The sequence below is a fragment of the Triticum urartu genome, chromosome 2A, assembly GCF_056163025.1.
Source record: "Triticum urartu cultivar PI428250 chromosome 2A, HENAU_Tu73, whole genome shotgun sequence".
NCBI lineage: Eukaryota > Viridiplantae > Streptophyta > Magnoliopsida > Poales > Poaceae > Triticum > Triticum urartu.
The window spans coordinates 737,189,189-737,215,297 of NC_141874.1; the positions used below are offsets into that span (position 1 = coordinate 737,189,189).

Sequence of the window (26,109 nt, forward strand, 5' to 3'; positions counted from 1 at the left end):
GAGAGACAAGAAAAATCTTTATTAAAGAAGAAGCCCGAATACATACAACCTACACATATAATTACTTGGCTACACATATACTTGCTAGTAATAATTACTTGACTATACATGACTTTATACATGTATGTGCAGCTGCACAAATGAACTCAAGCCATGAGGCCAGCAATGGCAAGCAAGGCCAAAGCCCGTAGCCTCCACAGAGATGGCGGCGGAGACAGGCGTCGGTGGGGGAGCGTTGCCTGCACTTGGGCCGCTGGCCGGGCCAGGCGACAAAGAGGAGGAGCTTGGCATGGCATCGATCTTGACCTTCATGCCACCCGCACAATGGCCAGGAAAGCCGCATATGAAGTAGCGGGTGCCGGTGACGTTAAGGGCGATGACATCATTCCCGAAGTTGAGGGTGGCAATGGGGGTCGCAGTGCTGCATGAGTCGTAGTCGGCCTTGCTGACCTCGACACTGGTAGAAAAAGGGCCTGTTGTCCCGGTTCGTAAGGGCCTTTTGTCCCGGTTCCTGAACCGGGACTAAAGGGTCGGTACTAATGCCCTGTCCCTTTAGTCCCGGTTCAATCCAGAACCGGGACAGACGGGCCTCCACGTGGCCTGTGCGCGGAGCCCAGGCAGGAGACCCTTTGGTCCCGGTTGGTGGCACCAACCGGGACCAATAGGCATCCACGCGTCAGCATTACTGTGGCTGGGGTTTTTTTTTGAAGGGGGGGGGGGTTGGGGGTTTTGGGGGGTTAATTTAGGTGTTTCATATATTGTGTTAGCTAGCTATAATTAATAGAGAGAAGTGTCCTCTCTTATGTCCGTGCTTGGTCGACGCTACGTACTATACATACGTATAGAGAGGACTAGACACGCTAGCTAGCTAGTAAGCAAACGAAGGAAATAGAAGATCGTCATGAACATATATGCATACAGAGAGAAGTGATATCGACCACCTCTCCTTCTCCGAGAGATTGGTCGAACAACAAGTTCTCGTATATCTATCCGACACTACCGGCTACATATATACAATAATTATCTCTTACAAATATAATCATACGGACTCATGGTCCAGATAGTATTCTCCGTCTTCAGCGATCACGTGGTCAAGAAAGAATGCTGCCAATTCCTCTTGAATTGCTCACATGTGAGCTGGTGCTAGGAGTTCATCCCGCTTCCGAAACATCTAATTTGAAGAAGGGGGTCAATACATATATATATATATATATATATATATATATATATATATATATATATATATGAATGAATGAAACTCAACACAAATGATGGTAATAAAATAAAATTGTGAATGTTGTTATTTACGTACTTCATATTGTTCGTCAGTGTAGCCCCGCTCACAGGTCGTGTGGCGGATGGACTCGCAAACATAGTATTCACAGAAATCATTCCCTTATTCCTGCCACAACCACTTTACAAGAAATAGAGGTCAATCAAACTGATAAGCAAGAATGCCAAATGGTATTGATGAAACTAGCGCTTGAATCAATAGGAGATGCGCGGAACATGCTACTATAGTACTTACTTTCGGGTGTCTAAATTGCAGCTTCTTCGGGAGTCCTGGAGTTTTTTTGGAGATTTTTTTCCAAACCTTGCCAGATAAAGAAAACAATTACTTGATATATCAGGAAATGAACAAAGTTGCTGATATGGTGGATAATGATCGATTTAACTTACTTCTCGAGCATTTGAGTCATGTCCGCATAGTCCTGGGGATCTTTTCGTCTTGAGTCTAAGACGGTTACTAGTCCCTGCTCAAGCTTAATCTCTAGGAGAATATAGTGGTAACTGCACACGCATGCATAACTCATCAATTACATTACTATAACCTTGACTAATATATAAGGGAAACCGAATACGCACAAGACAGTAACACTCACTTAAAGTTGTAAGGAAAGAGTATTATATCTTTGTTTTCATTTATTACCAACGATCGTAGCAAGTTGGCCTCGGTATCTGCGGCATGAAATTTAATCTGAGTTGCATCTATGAGATATGTGTTAATGAACCCAATATCACCGACTTGTCTTTTCTTCAATTCGGCGATCTTCAATCTGCATAATATAGTGAGGATGATTATAAATACATGCAATGAAAGAGCTGAGCTATATAGAGAGACTTAATGACAGAAGTAGTACTACTTACAGACAGTAGCAGGTGACCGTTGTTTTATCGAGGGGCAATTGATTGAAAAACTGAAAGAACTCCTCAAATGGAACAGGCAACAGTTCAATTCCAATGAGGTCATGCTCCTTTTTAACTTTCACATACAAAGTACTTCTCCCCCCAGAGTCTCTGCAGATTTTCAAGTACCAATCATGCAATCTTCGCATCATCGTTGATAGAGATCTTTCATCTTTGACAAGAGGCTTCCCGTACTCGTATCTTTGTATCTGCACCTCCATGAAATCATAATGTACATCGTCGGGCAGGTAATCGCCAAGATTGCTATAACCGGGCACCATCCTCGGATCATTAGCGACGTTGTCGCTAGGCACCTTGAGCGGGGGGCACGATTGCTTCGCTTGTTCGCCGAGCTAGGAAACTTGTTTCCCAGCTCGTCGTTCTTTCAGCCTTTGATCACTGACAGTACTTCCCGACCGCTCCGCTTCGGCAAATTCCTTTCCAATAAAGCGCTCATAGTTTCCTTTCGGCGGAGACTTGGGTGGTTTTGTCAGGGCAACCAGAGTGCGCTTCACATTCACCAGATCTACCTTCTCCTCCGGAGGTGGATGTTTCTTTGCTTTCACCCCTTCAAAGTAGTTCCTCACTTCTTCTCGTGCGATCTCGGCGTTCTTCCCCGGGGTCCTCTCATATGGTAACTTCTCTGGAGTCTTCAGAGAAGGACCGAATCTGTATTTCCTCCTGCCTCTGGCTATACTGCTAGACGCCGGTAGATCAGACGGAGCGGTTGTCTTCTTTACTTGCTTACGAGGCGGAGGAGAAGGACTACGACGCGCCGGAGCAGCCGGAGTGGCGGCAGGTCTCTTCAGCCCTTGCTGACGAGGCGGAAAAGGAGGAGGCTGGCTGCTCGGGCGTGTCGGCGCAGGCGGAGAAGGAGGCGGAGTGCCGCCACGCGCCGGAGAAGGAGCCTGTCGAGTGCCCTGATCGTCACTCGCCGGAGGAGGAGGCGGTGGAGGAGGCGGCGTGCCCTGGCTTGCCGGAGGAGGAGGCGGTGGAGGAGGCGGAGTGTCCTGACTTGCTGGAGGAGGAGGAGGAGGCGGAGGCGTCTGGTTCGAAAGGTTGATGAGCTCCTTCCGCCATAGGCATGGAGTCTTCAGAGCAGACCCCAGCCTAGTCTCCCCTTCACCGGTAGGGTGGTCAACCTGGAGGTCCTCAAATCCCTCCGTTATTTCATCCACCATCACCCTAGCATATCCTTCTGGAATCGGCCGACAGTGAAAAGTTGCGCCGGGTTCAGTAGGATAAACAGAGCCAACAGCCGCCTTGACCTTCAAATTCATCCGTTGCGTCATAAGGCGGTAATTTTGAGACTCCGTGATAGCATCCACGGGATAGTTGGTAGGGGCCGTCAAGGCATGCTCCGGCTGAAGCAGCTCGGTGGAAGCCACGCTGCTTCTCCGCTGAGATGGCGGGGTAGCTTCGGGGGAAGCTTCGGCAGTACGTTTGCTGCGATTTGCTTCTCGTTCCTCTATTGCTTGTACCCCTGCTTGCAGCGCCTGCATTTGGGTCTGCTGCAATTTTTTCCTCCTCTCCTGGGATTTGTAACCGCCTGCGTCCGGAAACCCAACCTTCCACGGAATGGAGCCTGGCGTGCCTCGTGTCCGTCCAGGGTGCTCAGGATTCCCGAGGGCCATTGTGAGCTCGTCGTTCTCTCTGTCTGGAAAGAACGTCCCTTGCTGTGCTGCTTCGATATACTGCTAAAGCTTCCTGACTGGTATGTCCATTTGATCGTTTGTCCAAATGCACTTCCCTGTTACAGGGTCCAAGGTTCCACCAGCCCCGAAGAACCAAGTCCGGCAACGGTCTTGCCAGTTAATTGTCTCTGGTTCGATCCCTTTATCAACCAGATCATTCTCAGTCTTGGCCCACTTAGGCCGTGCTACGAGGTAGCCACCTGACCCCGTGCGATGGTGATGCTTATTCTTCGCAGCATTTTGCTTGTTTGTCGCCGACATCTTCTTACTCTTTTCCGATGTCTTATGGGCCACAAATGCAGGCCAGTGATCTCTGATCTTCTCATATCTGCCCTTGAATTCTGGTGTCTCTTTATTTTCGACAAACTTATTCAGTTCTTTCTTCCACCTCCTGAATAGTTCTGCCATCCTCTTAAGAGCAAGAGACTTGATTAATTGCTCTTTAACTGGCTTCTCTGGATCATCCTCTGGCAGTAGGGTGAAATTTGACTTCAGCTCAGTCCAAAGATCATTTTTCTGCATATCATTGACATAAGACACCTTAGGGTCTTCTGTAGCCGGCTTTAACCATTGCTGGATGCTGATCGAGATCTTGTCCCTAACCAAAACCCCGCACTGAGCAACAAATGCACTCTTTGTCCGGAGAGGTTCAATCGTTTGGCCGTCGGGCGCGATTGCTATGATCTCAAACTTTTCATCCGAGCTCAACTTTTTCTTCGGGCCTCGTCTCTTTACCGAAGTTGTGCTCGATTCGGAGGGCTAGAAAAAAGAACAAAGACTTAATTAATATGTGTACATACCAAAACAATGAATGCATCAATTTGCTAGTCAGCAGAAGCTTAACTAATATATATACCTGGCCGGACTCGGTTCGGTCATCGGAGGCGTCATCACGGTCTCCTTCTTGCATCGGCATTGGGTCACCGGAGCCGTCCTCACGGTCTCCTTCTTGCACCGGCATTAGGTCACCCGAGCCATCATAATCATAGCCAGCTGCTTCCAGACCATCGGTGTCGTTGAGAAACAACGAGCAGACGGCATCACTTCCTCGTGCGATTATGTCCCCCAACAACTCTTCTTGTACTTCGTCTCGGGCGGTGTCCATAGTTTCTACAAATATTGACAACATGGCAATTATTATTCAAACATGACAGATGGATATATTAGTGGCAAACGTAGAACTAATATTAATTAGTGGCCTCAACGCTGCTTCTCTAGGGTTTGGGGTGGCCTCGACGCTGCTTCTCTAGGGTTTGGGGTGGCCTCGACAATGCTTCAAGGATAAAAAAATAAAAGGAAGAAAAAAAAAGAGGATAAGAAAGAATAGATACTCCTCTATTCTTTCTTCTCCTCTTTTTTTCTTCTTCTTCCTCTTTTTTTTATCGGGAACGAGGGTCGTCGAGGGTCGCCGAGCGGTAGAGGAAACCCTAAATAGCAAGTATCGTCGGTGTGAGATACATGTGGCCGTCGGTGTCGGACAGTACATCCACGTCCCACAAGTGACCTTAGTGTCATCACTTTTAGAAAAAATTATAAACTTTCTGTTAGTGCCATTAGTTTTCAAATTTGAATAGTTAAAATTTGAATAATGGTATTATGAGGGCCGAACCATAAGGCATTAAAGCATTTCAAATGAACTCTGAAAAAGTTGAAAGTTGGCATGGTATCATAATTTCACCCACATAGCATGTGCATGTACAAAACGGACAATGGTAGCATGTTCGTGTGTTACAAAGTTGGCATGGTATCATCATAACAGTTGCGGGAGAAAGTCTTCACTTTTTCTTCGCTTGTGTCATTTGCTTATTGCGCCGTAACCATGGATGATCTTCGTTGTTTATCAGGATGCTTGGGTCAGCCTTGACATTGAAGGGAGGAATTTCATGAAACTTTTCATAATCTTCAGACATGTCTGTCTTGCCGTCCACTCCCAGGATGTCCCTTTTTCCTGAAAGAACTATGTGGCGCTTTGGCTCATCGTATGATGTATTCGCTTCCTTATCTTTTCTTTTTCTCGGTTTGGAAGACATGTCCTTCACATAGATAACCTGTGCCACATCATTGACTAGGACGAACGGTTCGTTAGTGTACCCAAGATTTTTCAGATCCACTGTTGTCATTCCGTATTGTGGGTCTACCTGTACCCCGCCGCCTGACAGATTGACCCATTTGCACTTAAACAAAGGGACCTTAAAATCAGGTCCGTAGTCAAGTTCCCGTATATCCACTATGTAACCATAATATGTGTCCTTTCCGCTCTCGGTTGCTGCATCAAAGCGGACACCGCTGTTTTGGTTGGTGCTCTTTTGATCTTGGGCGATCGTGTAAAATGTATTCCCATTTATCTCGTATCCTTTGTAAGTCAATACAGTCAAAGATGGTCCCCTGGACAACAAGTACAACTCATCACAAACAGTGTTGTCACCTCTGAGACGTGTTTCCAACCAACTGCTGAAAGTCCTGATGTGTTCACATGTAATCCAGTCGTCGCACTGCTCCGGGTGTTTGGAGCGCAGACTATTCTTGTGTTCATCGACATACGGGGTCACCAAGGTAGAGTTCTGTAGAACTGTGTAGTGTGTTTGAGACCAAGAATATCCGTCCCTGCATATTATTGAGTCTCTTCTAAGAGTGCCTTTTCCAGTCAGTCTCCCCTCATACCGCCATTTAGGGAGACCTATCTTCTTAAGGCCAGGAATGAAGTCAACACAAAACCCGATAACATCCTCTGTTTGATTGCCCATGGAGATGCTTCCTTCTAGCCTAGCGCGGTTACGGACATATTTCTTTAGGACTCCCATGAACCTCTCAAAGGGGAACATATTGTGTAGAAATACGGGCCCCAGGATGACAATCTCGTCGACTAGATGAACTAGGACGTGGGTCATGATATTGAAGAAGGATGGTGGAAACACCAGCTCGAAACTGACAAGACAATGCGCCACATCACTCCTTAGCCTTGGTACAATTTCTGGATCGATCACCTTCTGAGAGATTGCATTGAGGAATGCACATAGCTTCACAATGGCTAATCGGACGTTTTCCGGTAGAAGCCCCCTCAATGCAACCGGAAGCAGTTGCATCATAATCACGTGGCAGTCATGAGACTTCAGGTTCTGAAACTTTTTCTCTGGTATATTTATTATTCCCTTTATATTCGACGAGAAGCCAGTCGTGACCTTCATACTGAGCAGGCATTCAAAGAAGATTTCTGTCTCTTCTTTCGTAAGAGCGTAGCTGGCAGGACCTTTATACTGCTTCGGAGGCATGCCGTCTTTTTCGTGCAAACGTTGCAGGTCCTCCCGTGCCTCAGGTGTATATTTTTTCTTCCCATACACGCCCAAGAAGCCTAGCAGGTTCACGCAAAGGTTCTTCGTCACGTGCATCACGTCGATTGAAGAGCGGACCTCTAGGTCTTTCCAGTAGGGTAGGTCCCAAAATATAGACTTCTTCTTCCACATGGGTGCGTGTCCCTCAGCGTCATTCGGAACAGCTAGTCCACCGGGACCCTTTCCAAAGATTACGTGTAAATCATTGACCAGAGCAAGTACGTGATCACCGGTACGCATGGCGGGCTTCTTCCGGTGATCTGCCTCGCCTTTGAAATGCTTGCCTTTTTTCGACATTGATGGTTGGTCGGAAGAAATCGACGATGGCCTAGGTACACATTCTTCCTGCATTTGTCCAGGTATATACTTTCAGTGTCATCTAAACAGTGCGTGCATGCGTGGTATCCTTTGTTTGTCTGTCCTGAAAGGTTACCGAGAGCGGGCCAATCGTTGATGGTCACGAACAGCAACGCCTTAAGGTTAAATTCCTCCTGTCTGTGCTCATCCCACGTACGTACATCGTTTCCATTCCACAGCTGTAAAAGTTCTTCAACTAATGGCCTTAGGTACACATCAATGTCGTTGCCGGGTTGCTTAGGGCCTTGGATGAGAACTGGCATCATAATGAACTTCCGCTTCATGCACATCCAAGGAGGAAGGTTATACATACATAGAGTCACGGGCCAGGTGCTGTGATTGCTGCTCTACTCCCCGAAAGGATTAATGCCATCCGCGCTTAAAGCAAACCATACATTCCTTGGGTCCTTTGCAAACTCATCCCAGTACTTTCTCTCGATTTTTCTCCACTGCGACCCGTCAGCGGGTGCTCTCAACTTCCCATCTTTCTTTCGGTTCTCACTGTGCCATCGCATCAACTTGGCATGCTCTTCATTTCTGAACAGATGTTTCAACCGTGGTATTATAGGAGCATACCACATCACCTTCGCAGGAACCCTCTTCCTGGGGGGCTCGCTGTCAACATCACCAGGGTCATCTCGTCTGATCTTATACCGCAATGCACCGCATACCGGGCATGCGTTCAGATCCTTGTATGCACCGCGGTAGAGGATGCAGTCATTAGGGCATGCATGTATCTTCTCCACCTCCAATCCTAGAGGGCATACAACCTTCTTTGCTGCGTATGTACTGTCGGCAATTCGTTATCCTTTGGAAGCTTCTTCTTCAATATTTTCAGTAGCTTCTCAAATCCTTTGTCAGCCACAGCATTCTCTGCCTTCCACTGCAGCAATTCCAGTACGGTACCGAGCTTTGTGTTGCCATCTTCGCAATTGGGGTACAACCCTTTTTTGTGATCCTCTAACATGCGATCGAACTTCAGCTTCTCCTTTTGACTTTCACATTGCGTCCTTGCATCACTACTAGGGAAAAGCCTAGCAGCAGCGCGGGTTTTCGGCCTTTTAGTAGCGCGGGGGCCGGCGCTACAGCTAACGTATAGCAGTAGCGCTGGTCCACCCGCACTACTACTACACAAGTGTTGCAGCAGCGCGCTTAAAGGAACCTCGCTGCTGCTAATAGCTATAGCGCGCTTCCCCTGTGCGCGCTACTGCTACAACCGCGCTGCTGCTAACTTTTCTCCACTCGCTACTGCTAATTTTAGTTGTTTTTTTGTTTTTTTTCGGCATATTTGTTTTGTATTTGAACAGGCTTTATAGAAGAATCTTTAGCACATACAAATGTCATCATGATACACATACAAATGCCTGCGAGACCACAAATGTAATCATAGCATATACATACAAATAGTCTCGTCATAATGATCATCCAACACAAAGTGGTATCTTGTCATCATCTCGAAAATAGCGATACATGCAAGTCTCGAATACTTGCAACTACAACGTCAACCATCTAAACAAAGGTATACGCGAGAAGAGCTATCACTATGAGTGAGAGTGGAACTATGCAGTACATGAGATGGTGGTTACGAGTCCTCTCTCGCGCTATAGTGAACCTCAAGTAACTAGCTTCTCCTTGTTGTCTGCTTTTGAAGCCTTTATGGCTGGCGTCCGAGAACCCATTCACTTGCGCCTGACACTCATGCCACTCGTTGTACACCCCCGGAACCTTCCCTTTGTACACAACATAGCAGTTCCATCTCGCCATCAAGAAACTAGGTACCTGTTAGAGATGCATGTTCATGAAGAGGATGTACAATCATATATATGCAACAAAACATACTAGAGAACACCGAAAAAGAAAGGGTTAGCAACTAGATGCAACATACAGTACGCAAATTAATTAACTAGAGGTACGCATGTCATCGTACGCAAACTAACAAAGTAGCGTTACGCAAGTTCGGCAGGGATCGTGGACATCACAAAGTTGCATCACTACAAATAGTATACAAGTTCAACCGACACATATCATCATCATCGGCATCATAAATCACTAGAAGTTCCATCCTTCCATATCATGGAGGATGGACCCTAGCTTCTTGAACGACGTGAGGTCTAGACGTTGCATGCCTATGCGAGTTCGGATGTTAGCTCGCGATATAGGGCCATGGTGGAACATCCCCTTCTCATCGACGACTTCTTTCATGATGATCATCGCAATGTCGCTTTGGATGCGAAAGAAGTCATCTCTAAGTTTATAATCCGCTTCTCCATGAGATTCTAGCCACTTGTGGATATGATCATCATTTTCTGCTTCTCATGCGAAGCTTTTGGTGATCCGTGTTGAACTGAATCATGAGATGGAGGATGTACAATCCATCCTTCTTGCTTGGTTTTGGGACTTGGATGCAGGAGAAGTTAGTTTTATGCGTGAAACCCATCTTCTTGTTCCTTTGTTTCCTGATCTGCATGTGGCCACCTCTAAAGCTGAAGCCTTGGAGAGCATCATCTAGAATATTCATTATGTGGGTGTAGTCTTTTTTCTCGTAGTCTATGGAAGGGTCAAAATACACGGCGTGGGAGACTTGCGGATAAAGAACGATAAGGACGGCGCGCCCGTTGCTGCAGGGAAAAGACACCTCAAATTATTCCCCATAGAGAGAGAAGGAATGATTGAAATGTATGAAAGGGTTGTTCGAAACTGACTTACTTTGGATGATAAGGCACGAGGACAATTTCCCGGTCCTTATTCTGTACCATGAAGTTTTGGAGGTAGTCCCTAGCAGTTTCACGCTCAAAGTCGCCGAGACTCAAGAAAGACTCGTGCATGTAGTACGGATCCGCCACACAGATTTGCGAGATTTCTTCACTGTTCATGACAGAGCTCATATGTAGCGCAAAAAGGCGGACGATTGTAAAATCGAGCCGCCTTGTCAGAAACATCTCAAAGATATGGTCAAACCGCAGGAAGAACACCTCCGCGGGCCGTGTCTCGACGTAGCACTTCCCCTTAGGCACACGAGCCGCGTATGTCGGATATCCTGGATCCTTTGAGGCTAGTAGGCTTTTCTCAGTCGACAGCACATGGCTGTGCAGTCTCCTGAGATCCCCTGATAGTGCCTCTAGCGGTTTCGTCGGTAGCATCGGCTCGCCCGTGAGATGGAACATGGCCGCACCTTTCACGGGTACACGCTCTTCAGAATGCATCGTTTGGCTGCTATGTGCTCTGGCTTGTTAGGAGGCAGCTATCTTCCCCGATCTCTTTCTCTCCTTTTTCTTGGGCACACCTTCTAGACCCTTCCTTAACCCCTGCCCCAGTGTTCCCGGGCTAAGTACTGTACGACCCTCGCGCTGGGATAGTTGAGCCTGTGTTGATGCGGCATCTTCAGGCGTGTCCTGTGAGGATTTCATGAAGAGAGACTTTTTGCAATCCCTGCTACGACCTTCCTGCCCGGGCATATCATCCATATCCTCATTAGCAAGCTGATAGCCTGATTCGTCATATGGTTGACTCATCAATTCTATGTCACAGTCATACGCGTTTGTATTGAGGAAATCCATAGGGTCGACCTCTGTCTCATCATCCATTCTCTGTTCTACAGGACAAATTGCATTAGCCAGCACTATTGCACCCCCTTCATCATGTCGTCCGCCGCTCTCACCCGGCACTACATGAGCTGGTAATTGCGTAGGTGGGGTGGTGGTCTCCGCACATGCTTGTTGATGTGTGGTTATTGGTGTGCTCTCGGCCGGCTCCAGACGAATAAGATTCTTCGGCCATAGCAGCACCCAACCCTTGCAGCTTCCAATCCGCGGCGGGGTCTCATCGTCCGCTCCCACATGCTGTACTGGAGGAGGCAAATCCTCGTGCCCCGATTTCACACTGGACAAGCTAACCCTGAAGTGCCCAGCAGGGATTGGCTGGTTGTGGAACGTGGGTTGCAAGGGGTCCATTATCATCCCCTTTCCCACGTCCACCTTCTGGCCTTTGATCAAGTAGAGTATGGTGCACGGGGTTTCTTTTGCCTGCAAACACATATGTCTGTGGCGTAAAACATCCGAAAGGCAACAAAAATGGAATATTATATATATATGGTGGTGCGACATGTAATTACCGTGATGGCGTCGAGCTCAGCCAAAGATGAAGGCCCACCGAGCGCGCCAGAGACTGAGGACGGGCTGCTATGAGCGGGAGCGGCTGCGAGAGGAGGCCCGGTTGCCTGGGCAAGTGATGGTGCGATGATGTTGTTGTTCATGGAGTTGCTCCCGTTGAAACTGGGCAACGGGAAATCATGTACCGTCTTGTCTGGATTTTCCTTCGTCCAGTTGATGATAACTCGAACCAAGTTAGTAGCGAAATCATTTCTGCAGGCAGTTACAACTGCATTGACTGCCTGCTGTAACAACTCATATTTGTCCTCGGCTGCTTTTTTCGCGTCCTCAGCTGCTTTTTTCTCGACCGCAAGCTTCACCTTCGCGTCGATGTCCGCCTGACTAAACTTCTTTTTTGCTTCTTGGCCTCCGGGCCCTCGTTGTAAAACACCTTCCACGTGGCTCCATCTCCAGCGCCGTGTACACGACCATATTGCGGCCACTGGCCCAAAGGGAGTCCCTTAAGTTCGTTCAAGGCCCGGTTGAGAGGGGTGTCCCACTTGGGCCTCATCGGAGAAGTAGGGTTTTCGGCTGCAAGCTGGTGTTGCTTCTCCAGTAGTCTAATCAATTTCCTCGTGATCTTGTCCATGTAAAAAACCTTTTTCTCCTTGTCCCACTTGTAGCGGGCCCTGATGAAGTCATGCTCCAAGGGGTTGGTGAACTTCGCGAAGGGGTCTGGGAGACCCGCGGCTTCACGTTCCGCGTCCTCCTTATCCCATCTGGGCCGTTTACCGAGGTAGCCACGGCTTCCGAGGCGATGCTTCCCCGTGTTCCTTTGCCGAAGGCTCTTGAATTTCGCAGCCTTAGCCTTGGCGTCCTCGGTAGCGCAAGTGTCCTTGAACTCTTCGAACTCCTCTTCCGTAAGTGTCGGATTTTCCTCCAGAATCTTGGACAGGGGTTCCTCAGCCTCAATAGCTCGTTTCACCCTCGATTTCCAGGAGGCCAAATCATTGCTGAACATGCCCATGGCGTGATTGTTAATCTTTTTCATCTTCGGATCATCCCACGGTTGTTCTATGTTATCATCCCAATCGGGGAACTTGACTCTCTTGTGCAACTTCGTTAGGAGCAACTGCGTCAAATGTTCTTTACTCCTTAAGTCATCGTCATTGATGCTCGCGCATTCCCGTAGGATGCATCCTACTTGGTTCCCATAGCACTTGCGAGGTTCTTCCGGCTCTAACGGCTCAAACTTGCCAGGTGCCATCTTTGTGATCACAAGTCGTCCAATCCCTAGTTTGTTAGGTTTTCGTATCCTCTACTTCTTATGCCTCTTTTCGGTACCGGCATCGGCGCCGGTATCTTCCCCGGCAGTACCTTCCCCACCGGTCTCGGCGCCGCCATCGGTGCCGGCGCCGTTGGTGTCGGTGTCGGCGTCAGTACCATCATCGAGGCGGACCTGCAAACCTTGCTTAGCAGTCAAAAAGTTGAGGTAGTCTTGTTCACCCTCATAATCCATCTCGTCTGCATCTTGGTCAGAAGGCCCAGTTTCTTCGTTGTTCGACATGTTTCCTATGATTAAGTGTCCTCATTTATTTCTAAAAGTATGAATAAATGAGAAATGAGATAAAAAAGAAATCTATGTGCCAGCACTCAATATGCCAACTATGTAGCACAAATCATGCCTTTATTCACGGGAAATTTCGGCATGACCTTTGCTAAAAAATGGACACATCGAGCGCCTGAAATTCACCGGAACGGAAATGAATCAACATTCCGGCGTAACATAGGCAACTCGGATCATTTACCAAAACATGACATGTCCAAAACATGACATATCCACATATCACATGTCCAATTCAAATTTGCATATAAATTCAGCAAATTTTGAAACCTATCTAAATTCATAACTAAATAGATAACCTAATTAACATAACTAAAACCTAAGTAAATTAACCCTAGCTAGCAGAGAGAGAGAGGGGGGGGGGTGGTTTCCAGAGGGTGCAGGGCGAGGAGGCAGGCCCGACGACGACCGAGGTTGGGAGGGGAGGAAGCAGAGGAGCGAGGCGAGGGCTGACGGGTCGGGGGCGAGCACGCCTAGGTCAGGGGCGGCGGGGTCGGGGGCAAGCACGCCGGGGTCGGGCGCGGCGGGGTCGAGGGCGAGCGCGCCGAGGTCGGGGGCGGGCGCGGCGGTGCGACGGGGCCGGGGAAGAGAGAGTGGGGATTTGGGGGAAAAGAGACGGGATGAAGCAGGGAGAGTGAGAATTTTGGGTTAAGTGGACGTAGCGGTAGCGCGTTTACACGAAACGCGCTACTACTATTATGAGCAGCTATAGCGATTTTCTGCAGAAACCGCTACTGCTACCTAGACTAGCTATAGCTCTTTTTCACTAAAGCGCTACTGCTATAATCAGTTTCCCTTTTTTCTTTTCCTCAGCATAATAGGAACATATATATTACATCATTGGACCCTTGCATAATAATGGCTAAGTGTGTATACAAAATAGGAACATATATATATTACATCATTGGACCCATGCATAATAATGGCTAATTAATGTCGGAAATATGCCCTAGAGGCAATAATAAAAGCATTATTATTATATTTCCTTGTTCATGATAATTGTCTTTTATTCATGCTATAATTGTGTTATCCGGAAATCGTAGTACATGTGTGAATAAATAGACACCAACATGTTCCTAGTAAGCCTCTAGTTGACTAGCTCGTTGATCAACAGATAGTCATGGTTTCCTGACTATGGACATTGGATGTCGTTGATAACGAGATCACATCATTAGGAGCATAATGTGATGGACAAGACCCAATCCTAAACATAGCACAAGATCGTATAGTTCATTTGCTAGAGTTTTCCAATGTCAAGTATCTTTTCCTTAGACCATGAGATCGTGTAACTCCCGAATACCGTAGGAGTGCTTTGGGTATACCAAACGTCACAACGTAACTGGGTGACTATAAAGGTATACTACGGGTATCTCCAAAAGTGTCTGTTGGGTTAACACGGATCAAGACTGGGATTTGTCACTCCGTATGATGGAGAGGTATCACTGGGCCCACTCGGTAATGCATCATCATTATGAGCTCAAAGTGACCAAGTGTCTGGTCACGGGATCATGCATTACGGTACGAGTAAAGTGACTTGCCGGTAATGAGATTGAACGAGGTATTGGGATACCGACGATCGAATCTCGGGCAAGTAACATACCGATTGACGAAGGGAATTGTATACGGGGTTGCTTGAATCCTCGACATCGTGGTTCATTCGATGAGATCATCGAGGAGCATGTGGGAGCCAATATGGGTATCCAGATCCCGCTGTTGGTTATTGACCGGAGAGCGATCTCGGTCATGTCTATATGTCTCCCGAACCCGTAGGGTCTACACACTTAAGGTTCGGTGACGCTAGGGTTGTAGGGATGTGTATATGCAGTAACCCGAATATTGTTCGGAGTCCCGGATGAGATCCTGGACGTCACGGGGAGTTCCGGAATGGTCCGGAGATAAAGAATTATATATGGGAAGTGCTATTTCGGCCATCGGGACAAGTTTCGGTGTCACCGTTATTGTACCGGGACCACCGGAAGGGTCCCGGGGGTCCACCGGGTGGGGCCACCTATCCCGGAGGGCCCCATGGGCTGAAGTGGGAAGGGATCCAGCCCAAAGTGGGCTGGGGCGCCACTTCCCCTAGGGCCCATGCGCCTAGGGTGGGAAACCCTAAAGGGGGGGGGGGCGCCCCCTTGCTTGGGGGGCAAGCCCCCCACCCCTTGGCCGCCGCCCCCTAGGAGATTGCATCTCCTAGGGCCGGCGCCCCTAGGCTCCCTATATATAGTGGGGGGGGGGAGGGAGGGCCTCTCACCTACGCCATTGGTGCCTCCCTCTCCCTCTCCAACACCTCCTCCTTCTCCATAGAGCTTGGCAAAGCCCTGCCGGAGTACTGCAGCTCCATCACCACCACGCCGTCGTGCTGCTGCTGGAGCCATCTTCCTCAACCTCTCCTTCCCCCTTGCTGGATCAAGAAGGAGGAGACGTTACGCTGACCGTACGTGTGTTGAACACGTAGGTGCCGTCCGTTCGGCGCTAGGATCTCCGGTGATTTGGATCACGTCGAGTACGACTCCCTCATCCCCGTTCTTTGAACGCTTCCGCTCGCGATCTACAAGGTACGTAGATGCATCCAACCACTCGTTGCTATATGAACTCATAGATGGATCTTGGTGAAACCGTAGGAAATTTTTTTGTTTTCTGCAACGTTCCCCAACAGTGGCATCATGAGCTAGGTCTATGCGTAGTTCTCTATGCACGAGTAGAACACAATTTGTTGTGGGCGTTGATGTTGTCAACTTTCTTGCCGCTACTAGTCTTATCCTGCTTCAACGGTATTGTGGGATGAAGCGGCCCGGACCAACCTTACACGTACGCTTACGTGAGACCGGTTCCACTGACTAACATGCACTAGTTGCATAAGGTGGCTGGCGGGTGTCTGTCTCTCCCACTTTAGTTGGAGCGGATTCGATGAAAAGGGTCCTTATGAAGGGTAAATAGAAGTTGACAAATCATGTTGTGGCTTTCACGTAGGTAAGAAAACGTTCTTGCTAGAACCCTATTGCAGCCACGTAAAACTTGCAACAACAATTAGAGGACGTCTAACTTGTTTTTGCAGCAAGTGTTTTGTGATGTGATTTGGCCAAAGTTGTGATGAATGATGAATGATATATATGTGATGTATGAGATGTTCATGCTATTGTAATAGGAATCACGACCTGCATGTCGATGAGTATGACAACCGGCAGGAGCCATAGGAGTTGTCTTTATTTTTTGTATGACCTGCGTGTCATTGAGAAACGCCATGTAAATTACTTTACTTTATTGCTAAACGCGTTAGCCATAGTAGTAGAAGTAATAGTTGGCGAGCAACTTCATGGAGACACGATGATGGAGATCATGGTGTCATGCCGGTGACAAGATGATCATGGAGCCCCAAGATGGAGATCAAAGGAGCTATGTGATATTGGCCATATCATGTCACTTTTATTATTTGATTGCATGTGATGTTTATCATGTTTTTCCATCTTGTTTACTTAGAACGACGGTAGTAAATAAGATGATCCCTCATAATAATTTTAAGAAAGTGTTCCCCCTAACTGTGCACCGTTGCGACAGTTTGTTGTTTCGAAGCACCACGTGATGATCGGGTGTGATAGATTCTAACGTTCACATACAACGGGTGTAAGACAGATTTACACATGCAAACACTTAGGTTGACTTGACGAGCCTAGCATGTACAGACATGGCCTCGGAACATAGAAGACCGAAAGGTCGAGCATGAGTCGTATAGAAGATACGATCAACATGAAGATGTTCACCGATGTTGACTAGTCCGTCTCACGTGATGATCGGACACGGCCTAGTTAACTCGGATCATGTTATACGTAGATGACTGGAGGGATGTCTATCTAAGTGGGAGTTCATTAAATAATTTGATTAGATGAACTTAATTATCATGAACTTAGTCCAAAATATTTACAATATGTCTTGTAGATCAAATGGCCAACGTAGTCCTCAACTTCAACGCGTTCCTAGAGAAAACCAAGCTGAAAGACGATGGCAGCAACTACACGGACTGGGTCCGGAACCTGAGGATCATCCTCATAGCTACCAAGAAAGATTATGTCCTACAAGCACTGCTAGGTGACGCACCTGTTCTCCCTGCAGAACAAGACGTTATGAACGCTTGGCAGGCACGTACCGATGACTACTCCCTCGTTTAGTGCGGCATGCTTTACAGCTTAGAGCCGGGGCTCCAAAAACGTTTTGAGAGACACGGAGCATATGAGATGTTCGAAGAGCTGAAAATGGTTTTCCAAGCTCATGCCCAGGTCGAGAGATATCAAGTCTCTGACAAGTTCTTCAGCTGTAAGATGGAGGAAAATAGTTCTGTCAGTGAGCACATACTCACTATGTCTGGGTAGCATAACCGCTTGACTCAGCTGGGAGTTAATCTCTCGGATGACACGGTCATTGACAGAATCCTTCAGTCGCTTCCACCGAGCTACAAGAGCTTTGTGATGAACTTCAATATGCAGGGGATGGAAAAGACCATTCCTGAAGTATTTGCAATGCTGAAATCAGCAGAGGTAGAAGTCAAAAAGGAACATCAAGTGTTGATTGTGAATAAAACCACTATATTCAAGAAAGGCAAGGGTAACAAAACCTTCAAGAAGGACGGCAAGGGAGTTGCCGCGCTCGGCAAGCAAGCTGCCGGTAAGAAGCCAAAGAATGGACCCAAGCCCGAGACTGAGTGCTTTTATTGCAAGGAAAGTGGTCACTGGAAGCGGAACTGCCCCAAATACTTAGCGGACAAGAAGGCCGGCAAAATGAAAGGTATATGTGATATACATGTAATTGATGTGTACCTTACCAGTACTCGTAGTAGCTCCTGGGTATTTGATACCGGTGCAGTTGCTCACATTTGTAACTCAAAGCAGGAGCTGCGGAATAAGCGGAGACTGGCGAAGGACGAGGTGACGATGCGCGTCGGGAATGGTTCCAAGGTCGATGTGATCGCCGTCGGCACGCTACCTCTACATTTACCTGCGGGATTAGTTTTGAACCTCAATAATTTTTATTTAGTGCCAAGTTTGAGCATGAACATTGTATTAGGATCTCATTTAATACGAGATGGCTACTCATTTAAATCCGAGAATAATGGTTGTTCTATTTATATGAGAGATATGTTTTATGGTCATGCTTCGATGGTGAATGGTTTATTCTTAATGAATCTCGAGCGTAATGCTACACATATTCATAGTGTGAATACCAAAAGATGTAAGATTGATAATGATAGTCCCACATACTTGTGCCACTGCCGCCTTGGTCACATAGGTGTCAAACGCATGAAGAAGCTCCATGCAGATAGACTTTTAGAGTCTCTTGATTACGAATCATTTGACACGTGCGAACCATGCCTCATGGGTAAAATGACCAAGACTCCGTTCTCAGGAACAATGGAGCGAGCAACCAACTTATTGGAAATCATACATACTGATGTGTGCGGTCCAATGAGTGTTGAGGCTCGCGGTGGGTATCGTTATGTTCTCACCCTCACTGATGACTTGAGTAGATATGGGTATATCTATTTGATGAAACACAAGTCTGAGACCTTTGAAAAGTTCAAGGAATTTCAGAGTGAGGTTGAAAATCAACGTGACAGGAAAATCAAGTTCCTACGATCAGATCGTGGAGGAGAATACTTGAGTCACGAATTTGGCACACACTTAAGAAAATGTGGAATAGTTTCACAACTCACGCCGCCTGGAACACCTCAGCGTAATGGTGTGTCCGAACATCGTAATCGCATTCTATTAGATATGGTGCGATCTATGATGTCTCTTACCGATTTACCGCTATCTTTTTCGGGCTATACTTTAGAGACTGCCGCATTCACTTTAAATAGGGCTCCGTCGAAATCCGTTGAGACGACACCGTATGAATTATGGTTTGGGAAGAAACCTAAGCTGTCGTTTCTAAAAGTTTGGGGATGCGATGCTTATGTCAAGAAACTTCAACCTGAAAATCTCGAACCCAAGTCGGAAAAATGCGTCTTCATAGGATACCCTAAAGAAACTATTGGGTATACCTTCTACCTCAGATCCGAAGGCAAGATCTTTGTTGCCAAGAATGGATCCTTTCTAGAGAAGGAGTTTCTCTCGAAAGAAGTAAGTGGGAGGAAAGTAGAACTTGATGAAGTATTACCTCTTGAACCGGAAAATGGCGCAACTCAAGCAAATGTTCCTGAGGTGCCTGCACCGACTAGAGAGGAAATTAATGATGATGATCATGAAACTTCAGATCGAGTTGCTACTGAACTTCGTAGGTCCACAAGGACACGTTCCGCACCAGGGTGGTACGGCAACCCTGTCTTGGGAATCATGTTGTTAGACAACGGTGAACCTTCGAACTATGAAGAAGCGATGGCGGGCCCGGATTCCGACAAATGGCTAGAAGCCATGAAATCCGAGATAGGATCCATGTATGAAAACGAAGTATGGACTTTGACTGACTTGCCCGTTGAGCGGCGAGCCATAGAAAATAAATGGATCTTTAAGAAGAAGACAGACGCGGATGGTAATGTGACCATCTATAAAGCTCGGCTTGTCGCTAAGGGTTATCGACAAGTTCAAGGGGTTGACTACGATGAGACTTTCTCACCGGTAGCAAAGCTAAAGTCCGTCCGAATCATGTTAGCAATTGCCGCATTCTATGATTATGAGATATGGCAAATGGACGTCAAAACGGCATTCCTTAATGGTTTCCTTAAGGAAGAATTGTATATGATGCAGCCGGAAGGTTTTGTCGATCCTAAGAATGCTGACAAGGTGTGCAAGCTCCAACGCTCGATTTATGGGCTGGTGCAAGCATCTCGGAGTTGGAACATTCGCTTTGATGAGATGATCAAAGCGTTTGGGTTTACACAGACTTATGGAGAAGCCTACGTTTACAAGAAAGTGAGTGGGAGCTCTGTAGCATTTCTCATATTATATATAGATGACATACTTTTGATGGGAAATGATATAGAACTCTTGGACAGCATTAAGGCCTACTTGAATAAGAGTTTTTCAATGAAGGACCTTGGAGAAGCTGCATATATATTAGGCATCAAGATCTATAGAGATAGATCAAGACGCCTCATAGGTCTTTCACAAAGCACATACCTTGATAAGATATTGAAGAAGTTCAATATGGATCAGTCTAAGAAGGGGTTCTTGCCTGTGATGCAAGGTGTGAAATTGAGCTCAGCTCAATGTCCGACCACGACAGAAGATATAGAAGAGATGAGTGTCATCCCCTATGCCTCAGCCATAGGTTCTATTATGTATGCCATGCTGTGTACCAGACCTGATGTAAACCTTGCCGTAAGTTTGGTAGGAAGGTACCAAAGTAATCCCGGCAAGGAACACTGGACAACGGTCAAGAATATCCTGAAGTACCTGAAAAGGACTAAGGAAATGTTTCTCGTTTATGGAGGTGACGAAGAGCTCGTCATAAAGGGTTACGTCGACACTAGCTTCGACATAGATCTGGATGACTCTAAGTCACAAACCGGATACGTGTATATTTTGAATGGTGGGGCAGTAAGCTGTTGCAGTTGCAAGCAGAGCGTCGTGGCGGGATCTACATGTGAAGCAGAGTACATGGCAGCCTCGGAGGCAGCGCATGAAGCAATTTGGGTGAAGGAGTTCATCACCGACCTAGGAGTCATACCCAATGCGTCGGGGCCAATCAAGCTCTTCTGTGACAACACTGGAGCTATTGCACTTGCCAAGGAGCCCAGGTTCCACAAGAAGACAAGGAACATCAAGCGTCGCTTCAACTCCATTCGTGAAAATGTTCAAGATGGAGACATAGATATTTGTAAAGTACATACGGACCTGAATGTAGCAGATCCGTTGACTAAACCTCTCCCTAGAGCAAAACATGATCAACACCAGAATTCCATGGGTGTTTGATTCATCACAATGTAACTAGATTATTGACTCTAGTGCAAGTGGGAGACTGTTGGAAATATTCCCTAGAGGCAATAATAAAAGCATTATTATTATATTTCCTTGTTCATGATAATTGTCTTTTATTCATGCTATAATTGTGTTATCCGGAAATCGTAATACATGTGTGAATAAATAGACACCAACATGTCCCTAGTAAGCCTCTAGTTGACTAGCTCGTTGATCAACAGATAGTCATGGTTTCCTGACTATGGACATTGGATGTCATTGATAACGAGATCACATCATTAGGAGAATGATGTGATGGACAAGACCCAATCCTAAACATAGCACAAGATCGTATAGTTCGTTTGCTAGAGTTTTCCAATGTCAAGTATCTTTTCCTTAGACCATGAGATCGTGTAACTCCCGGATACCGTAGGAGTGCTTTGGGTATACCAAACGTCACAACGTAACTGGGTGACTATAAAGGTATACTACGGGTATCTCCGAAAGTGTCTGTTGGGTTAACACGGATCAAGACTGGGATTTGTCACTCCGTATGACGGAGAGGTATCACTGGGCCCACTCGGTAATGCATCATCATTATGAGCTCAAAGTGACCAAGTGTCTGGTCACGGGATCATGCATTACGGTACGAGTAAAGTGACTTGCCGGTAACGAGATTGAACGAGGTATTGGGATACCGATGATCGAATCTCAGGCAAGTAACATACTGATTGACGAAGGGAATTGTATACGGGGTTGCTTGAATCCTCGACATCGTGGTTCATCCGATGAGATCATCGAGGAGCATGTGGGAGCCAATATGGGTATCCAGATCCCGTTGTTGGTTATTGACCGGAGAGCGATCTCGGTCATGTCTACATGTCTCCCGAACCCGTAGGGTCTACACACTTAAGGTTCGGTGACGCTAGGGTTGTAGGGATATGTATATGCAGTAACCCGAATATTGTTCGGAGTCCCGGATGAGATCCTGGACGTCACGGGGAGTTCCGGAATGGTCCGGAGGTAAAGAATTATATATGGGAAGTGCTATTTCGGCCATCGGGACAAGTTTCGGTGTCACCGTTATTGTACCGGGGCCACCGGAAGGGTCCCGGGGGTCCACATGGGTGGGGCCACCTATCCCGGAGGGCCCCATGGGCTGAAGTGGGAAGGGATCCAGCCCAAAGTGGGCTGGGGTGCCACTTCCCCTAGGGCCCATGCGCCTAGGGTGGGGAAACCCTAAAGGAGGGGCGCCCCCTTGCTTGGGGGGCAAGCCCCCCACCCCTTGGCCGCCGCCCCCCTAGGAGATTGCATCTCCTAGGGCCGGCGCCCCCCCTAGGCTCCCTATATATAGTGGGAGGGAGGGAGGGCCTCTCACCTACGCCATTGGTGCCTCCCTCTCCCTCTCCAACACCTCCTCCTTCTCCATAGAGCTTGGCGAAGCCCTGCCGGAGTACTGCAGCTCCATCACCACCACGCCGTCGTGCTGCGGCTGGAGCCATCTTCCTCAACCTCTCCTTCCCCCTTGCTGGATCAAGAAGGAGGAGACGTTACGCTGACCGTACGTGTGTTGAACACGGAGGTGCCGTCCGTTCGGCGCTAGGATCTCCAGTGATTTGGATCACGTCGAGTATGACTCCCTCATCCCCGTTCTTTGAACGCTTCCTCTTGCGATCTACAAGGTACGTAGATGCACCCAACCACTCGTTGCTAGATGAACTCATAGATGGATCTTGGTGAAACCGTAGGAATTTTTTTTGTTTTCTGCAACGTTCCCCAACAATTAAGTGTGTATACAAAATAGGAACATTGCAAAAGCATGAAATATTAATCACACCTCTATCTCGAGATCGAGCACACGGTGGAGATGATGATGTAGGGAGGTCAAAAGTGCACAAAGCTCTTCTTGACAAAGAAAGATCTAGTTAGGGGGCAAATAGGTCACTTAACTAAATTCTACATCTACCTAGCTAGCTAATTTGGGAGGAGACAACTTCAACTAGTGGAGGGGGGAGGAAAAAGAGAAAGGAGATGAATTAATGGAGGTGGTGTAGTTATAGCTAGGAGTAATGAAGAGAGAGAAAGGTAGGTAGAAGAGGGAGAGTACTGGGGGGAGAAGTATTGAGGAAGAAGAAGAGTGAGAGAGGGAGGATGTGGGAGGTAGGGGAAAGGGAGGAGAGGAGATGGGGAGGGGAGGTGGAAAAGGTGGTGGGTGCTGCGTCTTAGCAGTAGCGTGGGAGAGAAAGCGCGCTGCTGCTAAGAGCGTAGCAACAGCGCGCTTTCCTGTCACGCGCTACTGCTAAACGGGCCAACCCTGTGCACAATTTCAAAATTAGCAGCAGCGAGGTGACAAAAAAGCGCGCTGCTACTATGGCATTAGTAGCAGCGCGCTCCCTGGCGCCGCGCTACTGGTAAACTTATGTCGTTGTGTACTGTCGGTGGATTTTTGTAGCGGCGCGGTTTAAGCGTCACGCACTACTGCTAAGTTTGCACCAGTAGCGAGCTTTCCGTAGCCGCGCTGCTCCTACTTAGCAGCAGCGCCTGTTTTTATGCCGCGCTGCTGCTAAGATTCTGTGTATAAGGTTTTCCTTAGTAGTGCATCGACAATGACCCGGCGGAGATCATCATCATCGGGCACATCGTCTGGTTCCTCTTGATCTTCAGCAGCTTCACCCGTTGCAGCATCATTGGGCACATCGTCTGGTTCCTCTTGATCTTCACCAGCTCCCCCCGTTGCAGCATCACCGTATTCAGGGGGCACATAGTTGTCATCGTACTCTTCTCCTTCGCCGTCTTCCATCATAACCCCTATTTCTCCATGTCTCGTCCAAACATTATAGTGTGGCATGAAACCCTTGTAAAGCAGGTGGGAGTGAAGGATTTTCCGGTTAAAGTAAGACCTCGTATTCCCACATTCAGTGCATGAACAACACATAAAACCATTTTGCTTGTTTGCCTCAGCCGCATCGAGAAACTCATGCACGCCCATAATGTACTCGCAGGTGTGTCTGTCACCGTACATCCATTGCCGGTTCATCTGCGTACATTATATATAATTAAGTGTCCAAATTAATAGAAGTTCATCATCACATTAAAACCAAAGTGTATACATAGTTCTCATCTAACAACATATAGCTCTCCAGAGCATCTAATTAATTAAACCATACATTGAAACTATGTAAAACATTTCAATGCGAAAACAAATGCGATCATAATCGCAACCAAGGTAACAATTGATCCAACGGCATAATGATACCAAGCCTCGGTATGAATGGCATATTTTCTAATCTTTCTAATCTTCAAGCGCATTGCATCCATCTTGATCTTGTGATTATCGACGACATCCGCAACATGTAACTCCAATATCATCTTCTCCTCCTCAATTTTTTTATTTTTTCCTTCAACAAATTGTTTTCTTCTTCAACTAAATTTAACCTCTTGACAATAGGGTCGGTTGGCATTTCTGATTCACATACATCCTACATAAATAAAATCTATGTCACGTTGGTCGGCATAATTTTCACAAACAATAAATGAACCAATAGTTATAAAGATAATATATATACGACATCCGAATCATAGACAGGACGAGGGCCGATGGGGGCGGATACCAAAACCATCGCACTATATAAGATGCAATAATAAAAGTAAGAAAATAATACAAGTATCTATGTTAACATACAAGTAAGAATATTTTTCCTTGCAGAAAGAAGATAAGAACAAGAGGCTCACCATGGTGGTGCCGGCGATGAGCTCGGCGCGGGTGATCGACGGCGGTGAAGACGGGGACGCGGCGTGACGGACCGCTAAACCTAGACAAATATTGTGGAAAATGAAGCCTGGAGGTCAAGCTTGGAGAGGAGAAAGCTTAAGTAGTGTGGCTCGGGCATTCCATCGAACACCTTGTGTGCATAGGAGGTGAGCTAGAGCACCACCAAGCCCTCTCCCCCTCGGCCAGAAAAAAACAGAGCAGTGTGCTCTGCTCTTACGCGAGGGGGTATATATAGGCACTTCATTGGTCTCGGTTGGTGGCATGAACCGGGACTAAAGGGGAGCCTTTGGTCCCGGTTCAAGCCACCAACCGGGACCAATGGTGGTGGGCCAGGAGCGAGGCCCACTGGTCCCGGTTCATCCCACCAACCGGGACCAAAAGGTCCAAATGAACCGGGACCAATGGTCCACGTGGCCCGGCCAGCCCCCTGAGCTCACGAACCGGGACCAATGCCCCCATTGGTCCCGGTTCTGGACTGAACTGGGACTAATGGGCTGACCTGGCCTGGACCAAAGCCCTGTTTTCTACTAGTGCGAGGACATCGTGCGCCTGAGGGGAGTACTTGAAGACGATCTGGTCCTCGGGTTGGAAGTTCCTGGAGGACGCCCATATGCTGTAGTTGGTGCCAAGGTCCCACGCTCCGCCGGGCTCGCCGACATTGTAGATTGCAGCCGAGGCGGTGCTCAGGATGGCCATGGCGGCCACAGAGAGGAGAATGTTTCTGGTGACGGCCATGGCAGTAGGACCTGCTGGAAGCAAGGCAGTGAGAGCTAGTAGAGGAGATACTAGTCGGATTGCTACTATACTGAACCTTGAGGTGAGATTATGTTGCTTCTTTAGGTGTCTGTGTCGGGTCCTATATATACAAACTCATGGCCACGTGGGTTGAAGAAACGCGGGCGATAGGTGAAAGCGTAGAATATAGAGTACTCCCTCCTGTCCTTTTTAATTTGCATATAAAATTTGTTTGAAGTCAAACCTCGTAAACTTTGACCAAGTTTATAGAAAAAAATTACCAACATTCAGAATATGAGATCAACAACATTAGATGCGTCCTGACCTTAGTTTTTATATTGTATAAATTAAGCATTGTAGATGTTAATATTTTTTTATTTAAATATGGTCAAACTTCATGAAATTTGACTTTAGACAATTCTTATATGCAGAGTAAA

General features: G+C 47.2%; 1 pseudogene; it reads right to left on the minus strand.

Annotated features, from left to right (window-relative positions):
* Positions 1 to 146: 146 nt before the first annotated feature.
* Positions 147 to 25,672, minus strand: LOC147987435 (mavicyanin-like; annotated as a pseudogene).
* Positions 25,673 to 26,109: the final 437 nt, after the last annotated feature.